At 36.9% G+C, this 7,170-nt stretch overlaps 1 long non-coding RNA gene across 1 annotated transcript; it reads right to left on the minus strand.

The window, feature by feature from the left end:
- Positions 1–1,566: 1,566 nt before the first annotated feature.
- On the minus strand, positions 1,567–6,447 carry LOC309497100. Its single transcript, XR_014205382.1, has 6 exons — positions 6,261–6,447; positions 5,045–5,091; positions 2,815–3,036; positions 1,996–2,149; positions 1,868–1,907; positions 1,567–1,699 (listed from the first exon to the last, which is right to left on the minus strand). It is a non-coding gene; the product is annotated as an uncharacterized lncRNA (long non-coding RNA).
- Positions 6,448–7,170: the final 723 nt, after the last annotated feature.

The raw sequence follows: 7,170 nt of genomic DNA on the forward strand, positions 1-7,170 counted from the left end.
AACCTTTATACTATTGTGAAGACAAACAGGCACAATATATGGCAAATCCTTGAGCTCAGCAAAAAGGCAGACACAAATCAGCAAAGTCAATGCTACGACATTAAATTTGAGATCAGTCTCTCTCATCAGAGATGGGTAGAAATCTGGCCTGAAAAGGTTGATTACAATGACAAATCACTTAACACATGTAAGAATACACCATCCTGAAACGTGGTGCATGGACACACGTCCTGTATGAGGAGATATGGAAAAATATCAAGACCAAATGCACTCTTAGATTCAGGAGGGCAAAACATTTTCCAAATGTTGCATCTCACTACATAGACATAATTGGGCACTGCACAGAGTGTGACGCACAATTGTCTATAACAGCAGAGAACATGCCAGTGGATAATGAACCAGTTGTGCTTCAATGCATAATCCGCAATGTTGATGACAGTCTCCATACTGGCAAAGCAAAACGGAAGTTATCAGGGGATCTGAGAACACGTGTGTCTAAAGAACTCTGGGAAGGCCGAAAACCAGCACATGTATGGCGAGCAGCCGAGGCTTACAAAATGATGGATGTTGGTGACCCAGAGCCTAGCCACCTGCCAAATCTGGCAACATTAAGAAAAGCCAAACAAGAGATGGGTGACAAACCCAATCATGTCATTGCATCTACTAAAATACAGTGTACCCCACAATGAAAGCATTCATGACATAGGCCTTGATACGTTTTTTTGCCATTACTGGACCCCATCTCAGATGCAAGTTTATCAAATGAAATCCAAGTACTCTGGCTCATTTGTGAGTTTTGATGCAACAGGTACAGTTGTGAAAAGACTGAGAAGACCCTGTGGCAATTCTGGACATGTCTTCCTGTATCAAGGAGTTTTGTGTTCACAGGGAGATCATATTCCAGTAGTGCAAATGCTATCAGAGAGCCACACCATCAATTTTATTGCCAACTGGCTCAATGAATGGCAACGAGCAGGTGCTGCTGTGCCCAAAGAGGCGGTCTGTGATTTCTCCTTGGCTTTGCTTGGAGCACTGTTAAGCTTCACCAGTGCGTCGGTGCACTGAAGCGTTTTTTTATTTATTTAGTTCAAAGTTACTATCAGATTAAATGTTATACTTTGACAAACTATACATCATTAAAAAGATATAAGACTCAAGTTTCAGTATTTGACCACTATTGTATTCTGAGAAACTTATAGTGACAGTTATGTCTTAATTTGTGTCAGGAGTTATGAAATGAAAAAATGCGTCGATACCGTGTACTTCTGTTTGTCTGTTCTCTCAGTGACCTTGAAATGGCCTCTAACAGATCACTATCATCAGAAAGCTCATCATCTTCCAGAAGGTTGACATAGTGACTGCAATGAAACCCCCCCCCCAAAAATAAAAAAATTAATAAATATATATATATTTAATAATACTGTTAGATAATGTGGTGAATGACTACTGTCAAATATAGAAAGACATGATCAATATACTGTATACGAAAAAAAAAAAAAAAAAAATTATAAAATAGCTATACACCTGTAACAAGAACTAGATGTTCTTTCAGGAGATTCAGGAACAACCACCACATCAGCTGCAACTAAAGATTCAGAGGAGCTCATTTCCAGCACTTCAGATTGATGCAAGGTGAATTGGACTGGCTGGCTTTCACTGATGGGACAAAGTTCTGTCTGGACTAAGTTCTGATTGTCCTCTGGAAATTAAAACATTTGCTCCATCAATCAAATATTTAGACACACATGACAACATGAACCAACATACCAAATGTACACAAAAAGAAAAAAAGAAAAAAAACATGCAAATTGTGCATTAATAAAAAGGAAAACATTAACCAATATAGGCTATCATAACAATGCCTTACGTGTATGAGTAAGATCATCATCTGAATCCGAAGCTGGAGGCTAATGCAAGAAGGAAACAGGCATTACAACCATTGACCAATGTAATCTGAAGTTTCAGTTAAAATCGAAAATAATATCACTGACTTACTGTCTTTTGAGGTTCTTCCAGCAAGACTCGGTCAGGTCGAATAAACAAACACCTCTGATGGAAAATTGTCTTCACCATACTACCAGTCAGCTTTTGTTGAGTTGTAAGGGATGGCTCCACAAGTTTGAAATGGTATGGCAAGAGTATCTGCAAACTTAATGAAAATATATATTTGGTCACACTTTAGATTAGGGTCCAATTCTCACTATTAACTAACTTTTGAGGATTTTTGCCTCAATAAATTCCTAATTACTGCTTGTTAATAGTTAGTAAGGTAGTTGTTAAGTTTAGGTATTGTTAGGATTAAGGGGTAATGATCATGCAGAATAAGGCATTAATATATACTTTATAAGTACTAATGTGTATGTTAATAAACAACTAGTTAAAAGTGAGAATTGGACACTAAACTAAAGTGTTACCATGTATTTACAGATGACAGTAATATGGTTATTAAACATTTGTGAGCAGGAACCAAAGCATAGATAGTTCTCAAACCATTGTTAAAACATTTTTTTTGTTAAAAAAGGATTGAGGTATAAAACAGATGGAAATCAAGTGGAATGAAAACCAAGGGCAGTTAATTGAAATAATATAAAACAAACAATATGTGACTTCACTAACTGAAGTTAAGTTAGTCACCAGTGAGTCACATATCACATCAGTTAATCAATGCTGATTTTTCAACTTAATTGAGCTGTGTATTAAATTATCATTATGAACAATATTGATATGTATGATTGATGTTTATGACCATAGGACAGGTAAATCTCTAATGTTCAAATGTTAAATAAAAGCACTAATAAGTACAACTATACTCACCTGCAATTATCTAAAATGGGTGCAAATGCTTCTTTAATTGCCTGTAATACTCTTGCTTCATTCCACCCGGTGCTAAATTCCACTGCTGACTTAACAAGGCCATTTTCAAAGAGCCAAGCCCTTTTGGCTCTCCTTGGTACCACATCTGTGGTAGGGTCTGGAAGGAGTATTACCTCCTTTGCATAGATGCTGTTTTCTCTTAAAGGCTTCTTCTGTAGTGTACTAGAAATTGAGGACAGAATAGTAGATGCAATAATATATTTTCTATGCAACATTTCAGTTTGGTAAATATAAGATATTAAACATGAAAGTGCTATTGTACTATTGCTATTGTAAAATGCAACATTTACCTAAAACCTAACAAAATAAACCATGACAGCATGATCAGGACCAGCAGTGTGATCCTATCTCAGGGTTTCTGCAGGGTTTGGTCAGTCAAATTTAAGACTTTTTAAGACCTTTTTATGACCATTATGATTGAAATTTATGACCTACACGAATTACGAAAAATCATTAAAATTCCTTTCAAAAGTTTATTTTTTTTATTGACTTTCATTGAAAGTAACAAGATGTATTATTTAAATGCCTAAAGACAGCTCCAACGCCTTCTTACCCAGTGTGCAATATGCTTGATACTGATTATTTGCAACAGGCTTGAGCCAACTACTAAACACACCATCTTTGAGCCATGGCTCGTTAAATGTACACTTTCCCATTGTGATAGACCGGGAGATTTCAGTTAGGGCTGGGCAATATGGCCAAAAACAATTATCACGATAATTGTTTTATATTAGTCAATATCGATAATTATCACGATAAATGTCAAATCTTTATTTCTTTCAAGTTTAAAGGCAGACTGTTGCTTCTAAGTGAAAGTTGTAGAAACCAGAGCTTTAATTGTGGTTTTAAACTAACTTTACTCTTTATTGTCAGAAAATATAATGACAAACACTTGCTAAAACAGGTGAACATTTCACAAATCTGAGGTAGGACATTCAAACATTTGTCATTTGTCCTTAACAAAATAAATATCTTTATTGGGAAAATAATTACTTAGTTTCTGCATGTGCTAATAGGGGCCAAGTCTTGAACCAGGTTTGTGTTGCCTAACTTTGATGGCACGTATCTTCAGGAAATGTATGAAAAACAGTAGCCTAAATACATTATTAAATACTGTAAATATTCCATTAGTCCTTTAATACATTATCAGCACTAATAATATAATACAATTCAATATGTATATCCCACATGGTGCAGTTAATATTACTAGGCTAACGTTACAGTAAATCCATGATAAATGATGGGAGATTGCAGACCGAAAAGCCTTCAGACTGTATCGTTGTGCAGAGTTTCTCCTGTTGGTCAGCGCTGTTTAATCTGCCTTTAAACTGGTTTAAATCACTGAGACAGTGTGTTCTTCGCTGAATTCAAGCACTTCTCACTGGATCTTGTGACCGAGACCGATCAGAGTAAACGCATCAGTTCTATTGAGCTCGCGCTGCGCTGCCGTTTGGACTTGGAGCCGAGCGGGTAAATGGTTCGTGTGGCGCGCGTTTCAAATGAGCGTTCCGCTTTTGGCGCATTTAACCTGTGCATTTAACATTATGCCGCCAGCGCATTTTCAGGGGGAAAAAGCAATTGTAGAACCAACGAATGAACGAGCATATCAATTTAAGACGTGGCTAAATGAAATTTATGACCTTGTATGGAAAATCCGGACGTTTTTATGACTTTTTATGGCCTAAAATTCTGATTATTAAATTTAAGACGTTTTATGACTTTTTATGACTCCGCGGAAACCCTGCTATCTATACTGGACTTGAAGCAAATTTTCCTATTACATTCATCCTGTTGTTTGAAATACTGCAACTGTAAGCATCAGTTTACTGACAGTGTTGTGCCGAATTTCAAATCCCTGACAAATTACTACCCCCTCATTGAAGCATCTACCTGACTGCTCTATCTTAACCCCACCCCTAATCCTAAATTTACCAATACTAGGCAGGTAATAATCTGGCAGATGTCAGGATTCTGCACAATGGCATTACCCAAAACAATGCACCACAGCGCATCTAGTGTACGCTACAGCTGCACGATTCTGAATAAATTTAGAATCACTTTTTTGTTGTTGTTTTTTGTTCTTATAAGAATTGTCAAAAGACAATGACACGAAAAAATATAATTTAGCTGAGTCTCTGACATTTTTTTTTTTTTTATGTAAAGTACATACTTAATGACATCATTCTGGACCCGGTTAAGGGTCCTTAGAGTTGCAGTCTATTAACCCTTTCGCACGTACGATCACACCGGTGTGATCAGTCTAGGCTGGTCCCTGGAGCGTACGATCACACCGGTGTGATTAGAACGGTCAGTGCATCACGTGATCAACTGCTAAATTCAAATGTGCTTTTGCGCGTTGGCTGGCGCTGAGCCAGAGGCAGGCGCGCTCAGAGCTGTCATATATCACAACTTTTCAGTGTTTTCAACCACATAATGTTTATTTTGGGTTTCAGACATATAAGTACTTAAAAAACAATACATTTAGAGTTTGTAAAATACACACTGATGTCAAAGGAAGAGGCAATAATAATCCTTTCCATTAAAATTAGTTTTATTTATATCAGATACACATTGTGTAAGTAACTTTAAAGTTTACTCTATTCTTCTCCCAGTTCACCTGCCACTTACTTTTATGTATTTCGGGAGAAGTGGATGAATTCACGTGTTGTAAATCTAACAGATCCGATTCTCTGAACTGCGTCTGCGGCACAAACTAAGATGGCGGCGCCCATCGCGCATACATCTCAACTAACGCGATCGTTATAAAGGTGTTTAAACAACAAAACACTTCCACTTGCATATATTTGACAATCGGAATATCAGATATTTCATGCCATAATAAACAAATTTGTGAATATTTTGAATAAAAAAGGAAAAATGACATAAAAGCAGATCATCATTCATTCAGCTCTGTTGGCGATGCGGTGTGTCACGTGACAAGCAATGACGCGTCACCATGGAAACCATAAAGTGACGCATTCTAAATAACGGTTGCCTTGAAAAACTCACGCTGGGGGGTCAGCCAGAATAAATAAAATATGAATGGATTAAAATCATTTTGAATGAAAGATTCAATTACTAACTACTTCACTTGTTTCATAACTGGATGAATCAGTGTTTTTGAACTAATCTCTTGAATGACTAATTCAATGACAAATACATTTATAGCGATCACCTGTCACCACCTAACGTTACTGGCGTAACGATGTGACTAATCTTTATTTGAATTTTGATCACTGCCTTACATATCAGTATCAGAACTATAAGCTTTTATAGTTCCATGGTTAATTTGGGTAAGGACACAGGTGTGTTTCCAATAAAGACGATTAAAATAAAATAATATGATAATTCAATGTTTGCAATATAAAGCAGCATAAATTTCTTACCTGAAGTCTTTACGAGGCCGTGGAAAATGGCGGAGATTATACGCAGGAGCAGGAGGGCGTGCTGAAGTGCCACGGTTGAAAAGCGACCGCACCTCTGCCTCAGTAGTCTGATGGACAGTCGAGCTTGTTGTGACGGACGCGCTGTTGGATGATCTTCGTGTCTCCTGTCTATCACATGCCGCTGCAACTGTCTCAATAAAATCACTACTTGTCAACAGATTGTTGACAATTTCCCGAGCCCTGTCAGCCATGTTGAACTATGTAAAAAGCCAATAACACGGCCACTGACTTTGAGGACCTTTTGCCTATAGGGATCTCCCAGTCACGTGACCCCTAGCCGCGTGTCAGCCATTTTGACGGAATACTATTGCACAAGCGCACATACATGAGAATGCGGATTATCACGTTTTATGGCTGCGAATTGATTAAAATAACGAATAATGGTCACTGTATTAATTATCTTGAGCCTGCTGAAATGTTCCTATAAATATATTTTCTTTCCAACTGTGCAATCTTAATAAATAGGCTAAATATATTTATCCACTAAGCTACAGCAGTCCTATTGTCGTCTTCCCATTACGTTTTTTTTCTCTTTCTGACATTTCATACCTGTTGTTACATTTTTTATTTATTAAATTGACTATAAAAAGATTGCTTGTGTGTGCTAGTGTTTATTCCAGTCTTTTAAAATAGTTGAATGAATGAATGCTCGCGAGGTGCCTGTAACGATTTTGAATAGGCTAACGTTAGGCTATTTAATCAATAATGTACACAGGGTAGAGGAGAATTACAGTCAACTACTTTGAATAGTATAGCATTTTGGACATAAACATGTAAATAGTGAAAAGACTGACATTGAAAAATGACACAGAATGATTAAAATTTAATATTTAAATATTTAATCCAAATA

Source organism: Leuciscus leuciscus, assembly GCF_965113295.1.
Source record: "Leuciscus leuciscus genome assembly, chromosome: 4".
Taxonomy (NCBI): Eukaryota; Metazoa; Chordata; class Actinopteri; order Cypriniformes; family Leuciscidae; genus Leuciscus; species Leuciscus leuciscus.